This window comes from Phalangium opilio, unplaced genomic scaffold (assembly GCF_054372755.1).
Source record: "Phalangium opilio isolate 3A_F unplaced genomic scaffold, DU_Popi_V2 ptg000003l_1, whole genome shotgun sequence".
NCBI classification, from domain to species: domain Eukaryota; kingdom Metazoa; phylum Arthropoda; class Arachnida; order Opiliones; family Phalangiidae; genus Phalangium; species Phalangium opilio.
The window spans coordinates 503,418-520,080 of record NW_028324145.1 but is presented as its reverse complement, the minus strand read 5'-3'; the positions used below and the strand labels follow the sequence as shown (position 1 = coordinate 520,080).

The 16,663-nt window shown below is 38.4% G+C and overlaps 5 non-coding genes and 33 pseudogenes across 5 annotated transcripts; all 38 read left to right on the top strand.

Moving 5' to 3' along the window:
- The first annotated feature begins 359 nt into the window (after positions 1–359).
- Positions 360–478, top strand: LOC149716775 (5S ribosomal RNA; annotated as a pseudogene).
- Positions 479–615: 137 nt separating this feature from the next.
- On the top strand, positions 616–734 carry LOC149716774 (5S ribosomal RNA; annotated as a pseudogene).
- Positions 735–857: 123 nt separating this feature from the next.
- Positions 858–976, top strand: LOC149716773 (5S ribosomal RNA; annotated as a pseudogene).
- Positions 977–1,318: 342 nt separating this feature from the next.
- Positions 1,319–1,437, top strand: LOC149716772 (5S ribosomal RNA; annotated as a pseudogene).
- Positions 1,438–1,779: 342 nt separating this feature from the next.
- Positions 1,780–1,898, top strand: LOC149716771 (5S ribosomal RNA). Its single transcript, XR_016368497.1, has one exon. It is a non-coding gene; the product is annotated as a 5S ribosomal RNA (ribosomal RNA).
- A 135-nt stretch (positions 1,899–2,033) lies between these two features.
- LOC149716770 (5S ribosomal RNA) lies at positions 2,034–2,136 on the top strand (annotated as a pseudogene).
- A 123-nt stretch (positions 2,137–2,259) lies between these two features.
- On the top strand, positions 2,260–2,378 carry LOC149716769 (5S ribosomal RNA; annotated as a pseudogene).
- Positions 2,379–2,739: 361 nt separating this feature from the next.
- Positions 2,740–2,858, top strand: LOC149716768 (5S ribosomal RNA; annotated as a pseudogene).
- Positions 2,859–2,995: 137 nt separating this feature from the next.
- LOC149716767 (5S ribosomal RNA) lies at positions 2,996–3,114 on the top strand (annotated as a pseudogene).
- A 123-nt stretch (positions 3,115–3,237) lies between these two features.
- On the top strand, positions 3,238–3,356 carry LOC149716766 (5S ribosomal RNA; annotated as a pseudogene).
- Positions 3,357–3,698: 342 nt separating this feature from the next.
- On the top strand, positions 3,699–3,817 carry LOC149716765 (5S ribosomal RNA; annotated as a pseudogene).
- Positions 3,818–4,159: 342 nt separating this feature from the next.
- LOC149716764 (5S ribosomal RNA) lies at positions 4,160–4,278 on the top strand (annotated as a pseudogene).
- Positions 4,279–4,414: 136 nt separating this feature from the next.
- Positions 4,415–4,533, top strand: LOC149716763 (5S ribosomal RNA; annotated as a pseudogene).
- Positions 4,534–4,893: 360 nt separating this feature from the next.
- LOC149716762 (5S ribosomal RNA) lies at positions 4,894–5,012 on the top strand (annotated as a pseudogene).
- A 137-nt stretch (positions 5,013–5,149) lies between these two features.
- LOC149716761 (5S ribosomal RNA) lies at positions 5,150–5,268 on the top strand (annotated as a pseudogene).
- A 123-nt stretch (positions 5,269–5,391) lies between these two features.
- Positions 5,392–5,510, top strand: LOC149716760 (5S ribosomal RNA; annotated as a pseudogene).
- A 342-nt stretch (positions 5,511–5,852) lies between these two features.
- Positions 5,853–5,971, top strand: LOC149716759 (5S ribosomal RNA; annotated as a pseudogene).
- Positions 5,972–6,313: 342 nt separating this feature from the next.
- On the top strand, positions 6,314–6,432 carry LOC149716758 (5S ribosomal RNA; annotated as a pseudogene).
- Positions 6,433–6,568: 136 nt separating this feature from the next.
- Positions 6,569–6,687, top strand: LOC149716757 (5S ribosomal RNA; annotated as a pseudogene).
- A 123-nt stretch (positions 6,688–6,810) lies between these two features.
- LOC149716756 (5S ribosomal RNA) lies at positions 6,811–6,928 on the top strand (annotated as a pseudogene).
- Positions 6,929–7,046: 118 nt separating this feature from the next.
- LOC149716755 (5S ribosomal RNA) lies at positions 7,047–7,165 on the top strand. The gene has a single exon (XR_016368496.1). It is a non-coding gene; the product is annotated as a 5S ribosomal RNA (ribosomal RNA).
- Positions 7,166–7,300: 135 nt separating this feature from the next.
- LOC149716754 (5S ribosomal RNA) lies at positions 7,301–7,403 on the top strand (annotated as a pseudogene).
- A 123-nt stretch (positions 7,404–7,526) lies between these two features.
- LOC149716753 (5S ribosomal RNA) lies at positions 7,527–7,645 on the top strand (annotated as a pseudogene).
- A 362-nt stretch (positions 7,646–8,007) lies between these two features.
- On the top strand, positions 8,008–8,125 carry LOC149716752 (5S ribosomal RNA; annotated as a pseudogene).
- A 137-nt stretch (positions 8,126–8,262) lies between these two features.
- LOC149716751 (5S ribosomal RNA) lies at positions 8,263–8,381 on the top strand (annotated as a pseudogene).
- Positions 8,382–8,515: 134 nt separating this feature from the next.
- LOC149716750 (5S ribosomal RNA) lies at positions 8,516–8,618 on the top strand (annotated as a pseudogene).
- A 122-nt stretch (positions 8,619–8,740) lies between these two features.
- On the top strand, positions 8,741–8,859 carry LOC149716749 (5S ribosomal RNA; annotated as a pseudogene).
- A 599-nt stretch (positions 8,860–9,458) lies between these two features.
- Positions 9,459–9,577, top strand: LOC149716748 (5S ribosomal RNA; annotated as a pseudogene).
- Positions 9,578–9,714: 137 nt separating this feature from the next.
- Positions 9,715–9,833, top strand: LOC149716747 (5S ribosomal RNA; annotated as a pseudogene).
- Positions 9,834–9,956: 123 nt separating this feature from the next.
- On the top strand, positions 9,957–10,075 carry LOC149716746 (5S ribosomal RNA). Its single transcript, XR_016368505.1, has one exon. It is a non-coding gene; the product is annotated as a 5S ribosomal RNA (ribosomal RNA).
- A 618-nt stretch (positions 10,076–10,693) lies between these two features.
- Positions 10,694–10,812, top strand: LOC149716745 (5S ribosomal RNA; annotated as a pseudogene).
- Positions 10,813–10,949: 137 nt separating this feature from the next.
- On the top strand, positions 10,950–11,068 carry LOC149716744 (5S ribosomal RNA; annotated as a pseudogene).
- A 123-nt stretch (positions 11,069–11,191) lies between these two features.
- Positions 11,192–11,310, top strand: LOC149716743 (5S ribosomal RNA). Its single transcript, XR_016368504.1, has one exon. It is a non-coding gene; the product is annotated as a 5S ribosomal RNA (ribosomal RNA).
- An 838-nt stretch (positions 11,311–12,148) lies between these two features.
- Positions 12,149–12,267, top strand: LOC149716742 (5S ribosomal RNA; annotated as a pseudogene).
- Positions 12,268–12,629: 362 nt separating this feature from the next.
- On the top strand, positions 12,630–12,748 carry LOC149716741 (5S ribosomal RNA; annotated as a pseudogene).
- An 839-nt stretch (positions 12,749–13,587) lies between these two features.
- Positions 13,588–13,706, top strand: LOC149716740 (5S ribosomal RNA; annotated as a pseudogene).
- A 123-nt stretch (positions 13,707–13,829) lies between these two features.
- On the top strand, positions 13,830–13,948 carry LOC149716739 (5S ribosomal RNA; annotated as a pseudogene).
- Positions 13,949–16,540: 2,592 nt separating this feature from the next.
- Positions 16,541–16,659, top strand: LOC149716738 (5S ribosomal RNA). Its single transcript, XR_016368495.1, has one exon. It is a non-coding gene; the product is annotated as a 5S ribosomal RNA (ribosomal RNA).
- Positions 16,660–16,663: the final 4 nt, after the last annotated feature.

Here is a 16,663-nt window from a genome sequence, read left to right as displayed (position 1 = left end):
TTCACTTTTTTTTCCTCTTTTAAATTCCAATAGATATGAAAAAAGCAAACATATTTTCTTTTTGTTATTGTTTTAAAAAGATGAAGGTTAATTTGTCTCACTTAATTTAAATTCGAATTATTATCTAGCACTCTCGGCAACGGCCATATCACGCTGAGAACAACGGTTCTCGTCCGATCGCCGACGTTAGCAGCGTCGAGCGCAGTCAGTACTTGGGAATACTGCGTGCCGTTGGCTTTTTCACTTTTGTTTCCTCTTTTAAATTCCACCCGATATGAAAAAAGCAAACATTTCTTCTTTTTGTTATTGTTTTATAAAGATGAAATTTAATTAAATTAAAATTATTAACCAGCACTCTCGGCAACGGCCATATCACGCTGAATACACCGGTTCTCGTCCGATAACTGATGTTAAGCAGCGTTGAGCGCAGTCACTACTTGGGAGGGAGACCACTTAGGAACACTGCGTGCCGTTGGCTTTTTCACTTTTTTTTCCTCTTTTAAATTTTAATAGATATGAAAAAAGCAAACATGTTTTCATTTTGTTATTGTTTTAAAATGATGAAGGTTAATTTGTCTCACTTAATTTAAATTCGAATTATTAACTAGCACTCTCGGCAACGACCATATCACGCTGAATACAGCGGTTCTCGTCCGATCACCGAAGTTAAGCAGCGTCGAGCGCAGTCAGTACTTGGGAGGGAGAACACTTAGGAACACTGCGTGCCGTTGGCTTTTTCATTTTTTTTTCCTCTTTTAAATTTTAATAGATATGAAAAAAGCAAACATATCTTCATTTTTGTTATTGTTTTATAAAGATGAAAGTTAATTAAATTCAAATTATTAACTTGCACTCTCGGCAACGGCCATATCACGCTGAATACACCGGATCTCGTCCGATAACCGAAGTTAAGCAGCGTCGAGCGCAGTCAGTACTTGGGAGGGAGACCACTTAGGAACACTGCGTGCCGTTTTTTCACTTTTTTTCCCTCTTATAAATTTTAATAGATATGAAAAAGCAAACATATCTTCTTTTTTGTTATTGTTTTATAAAGATGAAAGTTAATTAAATTCAAATTATTAACTAGCACTCTCGGCAACGGCCATATCACGCTGAATACACCGGTTCTCGTCCGATAACCGAAGTTAAGCAGCGTCGAGCGCATACAGTACTTGGGAATACTGCGTTCCGTTGGTTTTTCACTTTTGTTTCCTCTTTTAAATTCCACCCGATATGAAAGAAGCAAACATATCTTCTTTTTGTTATTGTTTTATAAAGATGAAAGTTAATTAAATTCAAATTATTAACTTGCACTCTCGGCAACGGCCATATCACGCTGAATACACCGGTTCTCGTCCGATAACCGAAGTTAAGCAGCGTCGAGCGCAGTCAGTACTTGGGAGGGAGACCACTTAGGAACACTGCGTGCCGTTTTTTCACTTTTTTTCCCTCTTATAAATTTTAATAGATATGAAAAAGCAAACATATCTACTTTTTTGTTATTGTTTTATAAAGATGAAAGTTAATTAAATTCAAATTATTAACTAGCACTCTCGGCAACGGCCATATCACGCTGAATACACCGGTTCTCGTCCGATAACCGAAGTTAAGCAGCGTCGAGCGCATACAGTACTTGGGAATACTGCGTTCCGTTGGTTTTTCACTTTTGTTTCCTCTTTTAAATTCCACCCGATATGAAAGAAGCAAACATATCTTCTTTTTGTTATTGTTTTATAAAGATGAAAGTTAATTAAATTCAAATTATTAACTAGCACTCTCGGCAACGGCCATATCACGCTGAATACACCGGTTCTCGTCCGATCACCGAAGTTAAGCAGCGTCGAGCGCAGTCAGTACTTGGGAGGGAGACCACTTAGGAACACTGCGTGCCGTTGGATTTTTCACTTTTTTTCCTCATTTAAATTTTAATAGATATGAAAAAAGCAAACATGTTTTTTTTTGTTATTGTTTTAAAATTATGAAGGTTAATTTGTCTCACTTAATTTAAATTCGAATTATTAACTAGCACTCTCGGCAACGGCCATATCACGCTGAAAACACCGGTTCTCGTCCGATCACCGAAGTTAAGCAGCGTCGAGCGCATACAGTACTTGGGAATACTGCGTGCCGTTGGCTTTTTCACTTTTGTTTCCTCTTTCAAATTCCACCAGATATGAAAAAAAGCAAACATATCTTCTTTCTGTTATTGTTTTATAAAGATGAAAGTTAATTTAAATCAAATTATTAACTAGCACTATCGGCAACGGCCATAACACGCTGAATACACCGGTTCTCGTACGATAACCGTAGTTAAGCAGCGTCGTGCGCAGTCAGTATTTGGGAGGGCGACCACTTAGGAACACTGCGTGCCGTTAGCTTTTTCACTTTTTTTTCCTCTTTTAAATTCCAATAGATATGAAAAAAGCAAACATATTTTCTTTTTGTTATTGTTTTAAAAAGATGAAGGTTAATTTGTCTCACTTAATTTAAATTCGAATTATTATCTAGCACTCTCGGCAACGGCCATATCACGCTGAGAACAACGGTTCTCGTCCGATCGCCGACGTTAGCAGCGTCGAGCGCAGTCAGTACTTGGGAATACTGCGTGCCGTTGGCTTTTTCACTTTTGTTTCCTCTTTTAAATTCCACCCGATATGAAAAAAGCAAACATTTCTTCTTTTTGTTATTGTTTTATAAAGATGAAAGTTAATTAAATTAAAATTATTAACCAGCACTCTCGGCAACGGCCATATCACGCTGAATACACCGGTTCTCGTCCGATAACTGATGTTAAGCAGCGTTGAGCGCAGTCACTACTTGGGAGGGAGACCACTTAGGAACACTGCGTGCCGTTGGCTTTTTCACTTTTTTTTCCTCTTTTAAATTTTAATAGATATGAAAAAAGCAAACATGTTTTCATTTTGTTATTGTTTTAAAATGATGAAGGTTAATTTGTCTCACTTAATTTAAATTCGAATTATTAACTAGCACTCTCGGCAACGACCATATCACGCTGAATACAGCGGTTCTCGTCCGATCACCGAAGTTAAGCAGCGTCGAGCGCAGTCAGTACTTGGGAGGGAGAACACTTAGGAACACTGCGTGCCGTTGGCTTTTTCACTTTTTTTTCCTCTTTTAAATTTTAATAGATATGAAAAAAGCAAACATATCTTCATTTTTGTTATTGTTTTATAAAGATGAAAGTTAATTAAATTCAAATTATTAACTTGCACTCTCGGCAACGGCCATATCACGCTGAATACACCGGTTCTCGTCCGATAACCGAAGTTAAGCAGCGTCGAGCGCAGTCAGTACTTGGGAGGGAGACCACTTAGGAACACTGCGTGCCGTTTTTTCACTTTTTTTCCCTCTTATAAATTTTAATAGATATGAAAAAGCAAACATATCTTCTTTTTTGTTATTGTTTTATAAAGATGAAAGTTAATTAAATTCAAATTATTAACTAGCACTCTCGGCAACGGCCATATCACGCTGAATACACCGGTTCTCGTCCGATAACCGAAGTTAAGCAGCGTCGAGCGCATACAGTACTTGGGAATACTGCGTTCCGTTGGTTTTTCACTTTTGTTTCCTCTTTTAAATTCCACCCGATATGAAAGAAGCAAACATATCTTCTTTTTGTTATTGTTTTATAAAGATGAAAGTTAATTAAATTCAAATTATTAACTTGCACTCTCGGCAACGGCCATATCACGCTGAATACACCGGTTCTCGTCCGATAACCGAAGTTAAGCAGCGTCGAGCGCAGTCAGTACTTGGGAGGGAGACCACTTAGGAACACTGCGTGCCGTTTTTTCACTTTTTTTCCCTCTTATAAATTTTAATAGATATGAAAAAGCAAACATATCTACTTTTTTGTTATTGTTTTATAAAGATGAAAGTTAATTAAATTCAAATTATTAACTAGCACTCTCGGCAACGGCCATATCACGCTGAATACACCGGTTCTCGTCCGATAACCGAAGTTAAGCAGCGTCGAGCGCATACAGTACTTGGGAATACTGCGTTCCGTTGGTTTTTCACTTTTGTTTCCTCTTTTAAATTCCACCCGATATGAAAGAAGCAAACATATCTTCTTTTTGTTATTGTTTTATAAAGATGAAAGTTAATTAAATTCAAATTATTAACTAGCACTCTCGGCAACGGCCATATCACGCTGAATACACCGGTTCTCGTCCGATCACCGAAGTTAAGAAGCGTCGAGCGCGGTCAGTACTTGGGAGGGCGACCACTTAGGAACACTGCGTGCCGTTAGCTTTTTCCCTTTTTTTTCCTCTTTTAAATTCCAATAGATATAAAAAAGCAAACATATTTTCTTTTTGTTATTGTTTTAAAAAGATGAAGGTTAATTTGTCTCACTTAATTTAAGTTCGAATTATTATCTAGCACTCTCGGCAACGGCCATATCACGCTGAATACACCGGTTCTCGTCCGATCAGCGAAGTTAAGCAGCGTCGAGCGCAGTCAGTACTTGGGAGGGAGACCACTTAGGAACACTGCGTGCCGTTGGGTTTTTCACTTTTTTTCCTCTTTTAAATTTTAATAGATATGAAAAAAGCAAACATATTTTCTTTTTGTTATTGTTTTAAAAAGATGAAGGTTAATTTGTCTCACTTAATTTAAATTCGAATTATTATCTAGCACTCTCGGCAACGGCCATATCACGCTGAGAACAACGGTTCTCGTCCGATCGCCGACGTTAGCAGCGTCGAGCGCAGTCAGTACTTGGGAATACTGCGTGCCGTTGGCTTTTTCACTTTTGTTTCCTCTTTTAAATTCCACCCGATATGAAAAAAGCAAACATTTCTTCTTTTTGTTATTGTTTTATAAAGATGAAAGTTAATTAAATTAAAATTATTAACCAGCACTCTCGGCAACGGCCATATCACGCTGAATACACCGGTTCTCGTCCGATAACTGATGTTAAGCAGCGTTGAGCGCAGTCACTACTTGGGAGGGAGACCACTTAGGAACACTGCGTGCCGTTGGCTTTTTCACTTTTTTTTCCTCTTTTAAATTTTAATAGATATTAAAAAAGCAAACATGTTTTCATTTTGTTATTGTTTTAAAATGATGAAGGTTAATTTGTCTCACTTAATTTAAATTCGAATTATTAACTAGCACTCTCGGCAACGACCATATCACGCTGAATACAGCGGTTCTCGTCCGATCACCGAAGTTAAGCAGCGTCGAGCGCAGTCAGTACTTGGGAGGGAGAACACTTAGGAACACTGCGTGCCGTTGGCTTTTTCACTTTTTTTTCCTCTTTTAAATTTTAATAGATATGAAAAAAGCAAACATATCTTCATTTTTGTTATTGTTTTATAAAGATGAAAGTTAATTAAATTCAAATTATTAACTTGCACTCTCGGCAACGGCCATATCACGCTGAATACACCGGTTCTCGTCCGATAACCGAAGTTAAGCAGCGTCGAGCGCAGTCAGTACTTGGGAGGGAGACCACTTAGGAACACTGCGTGCCGTTTTTTCACTTTTTTTCCCTCTTATAAATTTTAATAGATATGAAAAAGCAAACATATCTTCTTTTTTGTTATTGTTTTATAAAGATGAAAGTTAATTAAATTCAAATTATTAACTAGCACTCTCGGCAACGGCCATATCACGCTGAATACACCGGTTCTCGTCCGATAACCGAAGTTAAGCAGCGTCGAGCGCATACAGTACTTGGGAATACTGCGTTCCGTTGGTTTTTCACTTTTGTTTCCTCTTTTAAATTCCACCCGATATGAAAGAAGCAAACATATCTTCTTTTTGTTATTGTTTTATAAAGATGAAAGTTAATTAAATTCAAATTATTAACTTGCACTCTCGGCAACGGCCATATCACGCTGAATACACCGGTTCTCGTCCGATAACCGAAGTTAAGCAGCGTCGAGCGCAGTCAGTACTTGGGAGGGAGACCACTTAGGAACACTGCGTGCCGTTTTTTCACTTTTTTTCCCTCTTATAAATTTTAATAGATATGAAAAAGCAAACATATCTACTTTTTTGTTATTGTTTTATAAAGATGAAAGTTAATTAAATTCAAATTATTAACTAGCACTCTCGGCAACGGCCATATCACGCTGAATACACCGGTTCTCGTCCGATAACCGAAGTTAAGCAGCGTCGAGCGCATACAGTACTTGGGAATACTGCGTTCCGTTGGTTTTTCACTTTTGTTTCCTCTTTTAAATTCCACCCGATATGAAAGAAGCAAACATATCTTCTTTTTGTTATTGTTTTATAAAGATGAAAGTTAATTAAATTCAAATTATTAACTAGCACTCTCGGCAACGGCCATATCACGCTGAATACACCGGTTCTCGTCCGATCACCGAAGTTAAGAAGCGTCGAGCGCAGTCAGTACTTGGGAGGGCGACCACTTAGGAACACTGCGTGCCGTTAGCTTTTTCCCTTTTTTTTCCTCTTTTAAATTCCAATAGATATAAAAAAGCAAACATATTTTCTTTTTGTTATTGTTTTAAAAAGATGAAGGTTAATTTGTCTCACTTAATTTAAGTTCGAATTATTATCTAGCACTCTCGGCAACGGCCATATCACGCTGAATACACCGGTTCTCGTCCGATCAGCGAAGTTAAGCAGCGTCGAGCGCAGTCAGTACTTGGGAGGGAGACCACTTAGGAACACTGCGTGCCGTTGGCTTTTTCACTTTTTTTTCCTCTTTTAAATTTTAATAGATATGAAAAAAGCAAACATATCTTCTTTTTTGTTATTGTTTTATAAAGATGAAAGTTAATTAAATTCAAATTATTAACTAGCACTCTCGGCAACGGCCATATCACGCTGAATACATCGGTTCTCGTCCGATAACCGAATTAAGCAGCGTTGAGCGCAGTCAGTACTTGGGAGGGAGACCACTTAGGAACACTGCGTGCCGTTTTTTCACTTTTTTTCCCTCTTATAAATTTTAATAGATATGAAAAAGCAAACATATCTTCTTTTTTGTTATTGTTTTATAAAGATGAAAGTTAATTAAATTCAAATTATTAACTAGCACTCTCGGCAACGGCCATATCACGCTGAATACACCGGTTCTCGTCCGATCACCGAAGTTAAGCAGCGTCGAGCGCAGTCAGTACTTGGGAGGGAGACCACTTAGGAACACTGCGTGCCGTTGGATTTTTCACTTTTTTTCCTCATTTAAATTTTAATAGATATGAAAAAAGCAAACATGTTTTTTTTTGTTATTGTTTTAAAATTATGAAGGTTAATTTGTCTCACTTAATTGAAATTCGAATTATTAACTAGCACTCTCGGCAACGGCCATATCACGCTGAAAACACCGGTTCTCGTCCGATCACCGAAGTTAAGCAGCGTCGAGCGCATACAGTACTTGGGAATACTGCGTGCCGTTGGCTTTTTCACTTTTGTTTCCTCTTTCAAATTCCACCAGATATGAAAAAAAGCAAACATATCTTCTTTCTGTTATTGTTTTATAAAGATGAAAGTTAATTTAAATCAAATTATTAACTAGCACTATCGGCAACGGCCATAACACGCTGAATACACCGGTTCTCGTACGATAACCGAAGTTAAGCAGCGTCGTGCGCAGTCAGTATTTGGGAGGGCGACCACTTAGGAACACTGCGTGCCGTTAGCTTTTTCACTTTTTTTTCCTCTTTTAAATTCCAATAGATATGAAAAAAGCAAACATATTTTCTTTTTGTTATTGTTTTAAAAAGATGAAGGTTAATTTGTCTCACTTAATTTAAATTCGAATTATTATCTAGCACTCTCGGTAACGGCCATATCACGCTGAGAACAACGGTTCTCGTCCGATCGCCGACGTTAGCAGCGTCGAGCGCAGTCAGTACTTGGGAATACTGCGTGTCGTTGGCTTTTTCACTTTTGTTTCCTCTTTTAAATTCCACCCGATATGAAAAAAGCAAACATATCTTCTTTTTGTTATTGTTTTATAAAGATGAAAGTTAATTAAATTAAAATTATTAACCAGCACTCTCAGCAACGGCCATATCACGCTGAATACACCGGTTCTCGTCCGATAACCGATGTTAAGCAGCGTCGAGCGCAGTCACTACTTGGGAGGGAGACCACTTAGGAACACTGCGTGCCGTTTGCTTTTTCACTTTTTTTTCCTCTTTTAAATTTTAATAGATATGAAAAAAGCAAACATGTTTTCATTTTGTTATTGTTTTAAAATGATGAAGGTTAATTTGTCTCACTTAATTTAAATTCGAATTATTAACTAGCACTCTCGGCAACGACCATATCACGCTGAATACAGCGGTTCTCGTCCGATCACCGAAGTTAAGCAGCGTCGAGCGCAGTCAGTACTTGGGAGGGAGAACACTTAGGAACACTGCGTGCCGTTGGCTTTTTCACTTTTTTTTCATCTTTTAAATTTTAATAGATATGAAAAAAGCAAACATGTTTTTTTGTTATTGTTTTAAAATGATGAAGGTTAATTTGTCTCACTTAATTTAAATTCGAATTATTAACTAGCACTCTCGGCAACGGCCATATCACGCTGAAAACACCGGTTCTCGTCCGATCATCGAAGTTAAGCAGCGTCGAGCGCATACAGTACTTGGGAATACTGCGTGCCGTTGGCTTTTTCACTTTTATTTCCTCTTTCAAATTCCACCCGAATTGAAAAAAGCACACATATCTTCTTTTTGTTATTGTTTTATAAAGATGAAAGTTAATTTAATTCAAATTATTAACTAGCACTATCGGCAACGGCCATAACACGCTGAATACACCGGTTCTCGTACGATAACCGAAGTTAAGCAGCGTCGAGCGCAGTCAGTATTTGGGAGGGCGACCACTTAGGAACACTGCGTGCCGTTAGCTTTTTCACTTTTTTTTCCTCTTTTAAATTCCAATAGATATGAAAAAAACAAACATATTTTCTTTTTGTTATTGTTTTAAAAAGATGAAGGTTAATTTGTCTCACTTAATTTAAATTCGAATTATTATCTAGCACTCTCGGCAACGGCCATATCACGCTGAGAACACCGGTTCTCGTCCGATCGCCGACGTTAGCAGCGTCGAGCGCAGTCAGTACTTGGGAATACTGCGAGCCGTTGGCTTTTTCACTTTTGTTTCCTCTTTTAAATTCCACCCGATATGAAAAAAGCAAACATATCTTCTTTTTGTTATTGTTTTAGAAAGATGAAGGTTAATTTGTCTCACTTAATTTAAATTCGAATTTTTAACTAGCACTCTCGGCAACGGCCATATCACGCTGAGAACACCGGTTCTCGTCCGATCGCCGACGTTAGCAGCGTCGAGCGCAGTCAGTACTTGGGAATATTGCGTGCCGTTGGTTTTTCACTTTTGTTTCCTCTTTTAAATTCCACCCGATTTGAAAAAAGCACACATATCTTCATTTTGTTATTGTTTTATAAAGATGAAAGTTAATTAAATTCAAATTATTAACTAGCACTCTCGGCAACGGCCATATCACTCTGAATACACCGGTTCTCGTCCGATAACTGAAGTTAAGCAGCGTCGAGCGCAGTCACTACTTGGGAGGGAGACCACTTAGGAACACTGCGTGCCGTTGGCTTTTTCACTTTTTTTTCCTCTTTTAAATTTTAATAGATATGAAAAAAGCAAACATGTTTTCATTTTGTTATTGTTTTAAAATGATGAAGGTTAATTTGTCTCACTTAATTTAAATTCGAATTATTACCTAGCACTCTCGGCAACGGACATATCACGCTGAATACACCGGTTCTCGTCCGATCACCGAAGTTAAGCAGCGTCGAGCGCAGTCAGTACTTGGGATGGAGACCACTTAGGAACACTGCGTGCCGTTGGCTTTTTCACTTTTTTTTCCTCTTTTAAATTTTAATAGATATGAAAAAAGGAAACATATCTTCTTTTTTGTTATTGTTTTATAAAGATGAAAGTTAATTAAATTCAAATTATTAAATAGCACTCTCGGCAACGGCCATATCACGCTGAATACACCGGTTCTCGTCCGATCACCGAAGTTAAGCAGCGTCGAGCGCAGTCAGTACTTGGGAGGGCGACCACTTAGGAACACTGCGTGCCGTTAGCTTTTTCACTTTTTTTTTCCTCTTTTAAATTCCACCCGATATGAAAAAAGCAAACATATCTTCTTTTTGTTATTGTTTTATAAAGATGAAGGTTAATTTGTCTAACTTAATTTAAATTCGAATTTTTAACTAGCACTCTCGGCAACGGCCATATCACGCTGAGAACACCGGTTCTCGTCCGATCGCCGACGTTAGCAGCGTCGAGCGCAGTCAGTACTTGGGAATACTGCGTGCCGTTGGCTTTTTCACTTTTGTTTCCTCTTTTAAATTCCACCCGATATGAAAAAAGCAAACATATCTTCTTTTTGTTATTGTTTTATAAAGATGAAGGTTAATTTGTCTCACTTAATTTAAATTCGAATTTTTAACTAGCACTCTCGGCAACGGCCAAATCACGCTGAGAACACCGCTTCTCGTCCGATCGCCGACGATAGCAGCGTCGAGCGCAGTCAGTACTTGGGATGGAGACCACTTAGGAACACTGCGTGCCGTTGGCTTTTTCACTTTTTTTTCCTCTTTTAAATTTTAATAGATATGAAAAAAGCAAACATATCTTCTTTTTTGTTATTGTTTTATAAAGATGAAAGTTAATTAAATTCAAATTATTAACTAGCACTCTCGGCAACGGCCATATCACGCTGAATACACCGGTTCTCGTCCGATAACTGAAGTTAAGCAGCGTCGAGCGCAGTCACTACTTGGGAGGGAGACCACTTAGGAACACTGCGTGCCGTTGGCTTTTTCACTTTTTTTTCCTCTTTTAAATTTTAATAGATATGAAAAAAGCAAACATGTTTTCATTTTGTTATTGTTTTAAAATGATGAAGGTTAATTTGTCTCACTTAATTTAAATTCGAATTATTAACTAGCACTCTCGGCAACGAGCATATCACGCTGAATACAGCGGTTCTCGTCCGATCACCGAAGTTAAGCAGCGTCGAGCGCAGTCAGTACTTGGGATGGAGACCACTTAGGAACACTGCGTGCCGTTGGCTTTTTCACTTTTTTTTCCTCTTTTAAATTTTAATAGATATGAAAAAAGGAAACATATCTTCTTTTTTGTTATTGTTTTATAAAGATGAAAGTTAATTAAATTCAAATTATTAAATAGCACTCTCGGCAACGGCCATATCACGCTGAATACACCGGTTCTCGTCCGATCACCGAAGTTAAGCAGCGTCGAGCGCAGTCAGTACTTGGGAGGGCGACCACTTAGGAACACTGCGTGCCGTTAGCTTTTTCACTTTTTTTTCCTCTTTTAAATTCCAATAGATATGAAAAAAGCAAACATATTTTCTTTTTGTTATTGTTTTAAAAAGATGAAGGTTAATTTGTCTCACTTAATTTAAATTCGAATTATTATCTAGCACTCTCGGCAACGGCCATATCACGCTGAGAACACCGGTTCTCGTCCGATCGCCGACGTTAGCAGCGTCGAGCGCAGTCAGTACTTGGGAATACTGCGTGCCGTTGGCTTTTTCACTTTTGTTTCCTCTTTTAAATTCCACCCGATATGAAAAAAGCAAACATATCTTCTTTTTGTTATTGTTTTATAAAGATGAAGGTTAATTTGTCTAACTTAATTTAAATTCGAATTTTTAACTAGCACTCTCGGCAACGGCCATATCACGCTGAGAACACCGGTTCTCGTCCGATCACCGACGTTAGCAGCGTCGAGCGCAGTCAGTACTTGGGAATACTGCGTGCCGTTGGCTTTTTCACTTTTGTTTCCTCTTTTAAATTCCACCCGATATGAAAAAAGCAAACATATCTTCTTTTTGTTATTGTTTTATAAAGATGAAGGTTAATTTGTCTCACTTAATTTAAATTCGAATTTTTAACTAGCACTCTCGGCAACGGCCAAATCACGCTGAGAACACCGGTTCTCGTCCGATCGCCGACGATAGCAGCGTCGAGCGCAGTCAGTACTTGGGAATACTGCGTGCCGTTGGTTTTTCACTTTTGTTTCCTCTTTTAAATTCCACCCGATTTGAAAAAAGCACACATATCTTCTTTTTGTTATTGTTTTATAAAGATGAAAGTTAATTAAATTCAAATTATTAACTAGCACTCTCGGCAACGGCCATATCACGCTGAATACACCGGGTTTCGTCCGAAAACCGAAGTTAAGCAGCGTCGAGCGCAGTCACTACTTGGGAGGGAGACCACTTAGGTACACTGCGTGCCGTTGGCTTTTTCACTTTTTTTTCCTCTTTTAAATTCCAATAGATTTGAAAAAAGCAAACTTATTTTCTTTTTGTTTTTGTTTTAAAAAGATGATGGTTAATTTGTCTCACTTAATTTAAATTCGAATTATTACCTAGCACTCTTGGCAACGGCCATATCACGCTGAATACACCGGTTCTCGTCCGATAACCGAAGTTAAGCAGCGTCGAGCGCATACAGTACTTGGGAATACTGCGTGCCGTTTGCTTTTTCACTTTTGTTTCCTCTTTCAAATTCCACCAAATATGAAAAAAGCAAACATATCTGCTTTTTGTTATTGTTTTATAAAGATGAAAGTTAATTAAATTAAGATTATTAACTAGCACTCTCGGCAACGGCCATATCACGCTGAATACACCGGTTCTCGTCCGATAACTGAAGTTAAGCAGCGTCGAGCGCAGTCAGTACTTGGGAGGGCGACCACTTAGGAACACTGCGTGCCGTTAGCTTTTTCACTTTTTTTTTCCTCTTTTAAATTCCAATAGATATGAAAAAAGCAAACATATTTTCTTTTTGTTATTGTTTTAAAAAGATGAAGGTTAATTTGTCTCACTTAATTTAAATTCGAATTATTATCTAGCACTCTCGGCAACGGCCATATCACGCTGAGAACACCGGTTCTCGTCCGATCGCCGACGTTAGCAGCGTCGAGCGCTGTCAGTACTTGGGAATACTGCGTGCCGTTGGCTTTTTCACTTTTGTTTCCTCTTTTAAATTCCACCCGATATGAAAAAAGCAAACATATCTTCTTTTTGTTATTGTTTTATAAAGATGAAGGTTAATTTGTCTAACTTAATTTAAATTCGAATTTTTAACTAGCACTCTCGGCAACGGCCATATCACGCTGAGAACACCGGTTCTCGTCCGATCGCCGACGTTAGCAGCGTCGAGCGCAGTCAGTACTTGGGAATACTGCGTGCCGTTGGCTTTTTCACTTTTGTTTCCTCTTTTAAATTCCACCCGATATGAAAAAAGCAAACATATCTTCTTTTTGTTATTGTTTTATAAAGATGAAGGTTAATTTGTCTCACTTAATTTAAATTCGAATTTTTAACTAGCACTCTCGGCAACGGGCAAATCACGCTGAGAACACCGGTTCTCGTCCGATCGCCGACGATAGCAGCGTCGAGCGCAGTCAGTACTTGGGAATACTGCGTGCCGTTGGTTTTTCACTTTTGTTTCCTCTTTTAAATTCCACCCGATTTGAAAAAAGCACACATATCTTCTTTTTGTTATTGTTTTATAAAGATGAAAGTTAATTAAATTCAAATTATTAACTAGCACTCTCGGCAACGACCATATCACGCTGAATACAGCGGTTCTCGTCCGATCACCGAAGTTAAGCAGCGTCGAGCGCAGTCAGTACTTGGGATGGAGACCACTTAGGAACACTGCGTGCCGTTGGCTTTTTCACTTTTTTTTCCTCTTTTAAATTTTAATAGATATGAAAAAAGCAAACATATCTTCTTTTTTGTTATTGTTTTATAAAGATGAAAGTTAATTAAATTCAAATTATTAACTAGCACTCTCCGCAACGGCCATATCACGCTGAATACACCGGTTCTCGTCCGATAACCGAAGTTAAGCAGCGTTGAGCGCAGTCAGTACTTGGGAGGGAGACCACTTAGGAACACTGCGTGCCGTTTTTTCACTTTTTACCTCTCCGAGTGACGTATGTCACGGAGAGGTTCTAATTTCGACGTGTCTGTGTGTGTGTGTGTGTGTGTGTGTGTGGGTGTGTGTGTGTGTGTCTGTCTGTTGTTATACCCACGTGACCGCGTTCGCAGTTTGCAAATCGGAGCAAACGTGTTCTCAATTTCCGGAAATTTCGAAAATTGTATTACACTTACAGGCTATTACTCCATTGCCTGTCTAACATCACCAGCCTCTGGTCTTTGTCCATCCCACATGGACACCAGTCTGTACACACTGGCTTCTAATCACAATCGTCTGCTGCTCTTTGTCCATCCCACATGGACAACAGTCTGTACACACTGGCTTCTAATCCCCACCCTCTTGTGGTCTTTGTCCATCCCACATGGACACCAGTCTGTACACACTGGCTTCTAATCACCACCGTCATCTGCTCTTTGTCCATCCCACATGGACACCAGTCTGTAAACCTGGCTTCTAACACCACCATCTTCTGGTCTTTGTTTTTGTCCATCCCACATGGACACCAGTCTGTACACTTGGCTTCTAACACCACCATCTTCTGGTCTTTGTTTTTGTCCATCCCACATGGACACCAGTCTGTACACCTGGCTTCTACTCCATCATCATCGTTAAGGTTAAGACATACGCGGCGATCGGCCAGGGCTACGAGAAACGTCCGGCCTTCCTAAGGTGGGGCTTCCACCAAAGGTTCACGCAATTGCGCTGTTCTTATCCATAGCTGCGATTCGACACCCTTATATACTACCTATTTGAGTAAGGCGACGCAACCGGCGTATGCTTCATTTCAAACGCCAATATTAGTCAAGTCTCTCAAGAATGTTTAATTATTCTTTTTCAAAACGATGTAACGCTCAATAAGGCGAACAACTATCGAAGAAAATATTTAATATTAATTATATTTATTTTAATATTTAAGATAATCATGTCTCTAAACTCAAAATTAATACGGAAAGGGTAAAACAGTAGTCTATGTGTTTGTCTATATGTGTCCGTCCGTTGTTACCCTAGTGCGCTGCGTTAGAAGTTCGTTTTTGTTTTGATGTGTAAAGAAATCCTTCAGAACCTTAATATTCCCGTTTTCCATAATATAAAATGAATATGTGGAAATATTTTTCGTAATTATGATGCATTTAGTACTTTTGTAGCTTTAAAGCTCTATTTCATTTTGATATTCCAAAGATTTTTTTTAATATTATTATTTAAAATGGATGTTTATATATTACTTAAGCTATACTACATCTGTTTATAGCATAATCCTTCCTAAAGTGAATAAAGCGCAACGCTACAATGTTGGTCAAATGAACTTATATTTGTTAATAGGCCTAGTGAACCAAAAAGTAAACGCTTGGGTTTGGTTTTCGTTTCTGTAATGCAGAGACAATAACGGTTCAGAGTGAGCCGAAAGTTAAATACACTATTAAATAATTAGGCTTAGATTATATAATCATGGTGGAAATCTGGGCCGCGTTCAGCAGAGCCCAGCGCTGTTAGCAGTGTCCTACATAACGGGATTTTGTTTTTGAATTTTGACGTCACGGTGCTTAGCGCTGAGCTAGCGCGGTCTTCAAAGAAAATAGTCGGCTTTTTGGATAACGTGACGTAAAACGTGTAGTTCTCAGCTTGGCGAAAAAACCATGGATGAATCAATACAAATAGCTCTATGGGACTATAGCTATTTAATTGGCGTGAAACCAGTTGATCACGCGAGAATTTTAAGAGATATGTTAGTTTCTAATTTTAATTATAAAAGTTGTTATCTATCTCTATAAATATGTTATCATACAATTTTTGTTAAGCCTTGGTACCTTGCACGCTTTATTGTGCTAGCGTCATTTATAAAACGCCGATGACCGGAGAAAAGCTATGACGACAGAGCTCACCGGTAAACATTTCCAAAATCCGCTGTCTTTTTTGGTGAGCTCTGCTGAACGCAGCCCAGACCAGTGAAAGGTCTGATCGTAATCGGATAATAGCTTCGTGTTTTCATGCTTTTCATGGTACGCATTTACTTTCAGTGTGTGTAGCCACAAATAAGCTTTGGTGTTATGTAACGCTAACAGTCATGTTGACAAACTAAGAAAATCGTTGAGGTTAAACGAGAGGATAGTGTTTATATGGCAACCCTGTTGTGAATATGGCTTTGAACATAGAGGTAGAGGGTATACAGTTGAGGAGTAGAAAATTGGGCCTTTACAAACACGTAAAGGTAGTATCCCTCCAAAGTTGTATCTCTTCATTTCCCGTTTCTCCCCCATCGGATGATTTTAATGTGTACAAGTATATCATTATTGGATGTAAAATGTCGTCTGATTTACAGTATATTTGCTATGCTTTGTATACTGCTTTAATATTTCATAAATTTTAACTTAAGAAACATTTCCATATCTGGGTAAATAAGTTTGTAAGTAGTCGTCTTGACTCGGAGAGGTAATATTTTGGTTTTCCCAACTTGTTTTCCCTCTTATTAATTTTAATAGATATGAAAAAGCAAACATATCTTCTTTTTTGTTATTGTTTTATAAAGATGAAAGTTAATTAAATTCAAATTATTAACTAGCACTCTCGGCAACGGCCATATCACGCTGAATACACCGGTTCTCGTCCGATCACCGAAGTTAAGCAGCGTCGAGCGCAGTCAGTACTTGGGAGGGAGACCACTTAGGAACACTGCGTGCCGTTGGATTTTT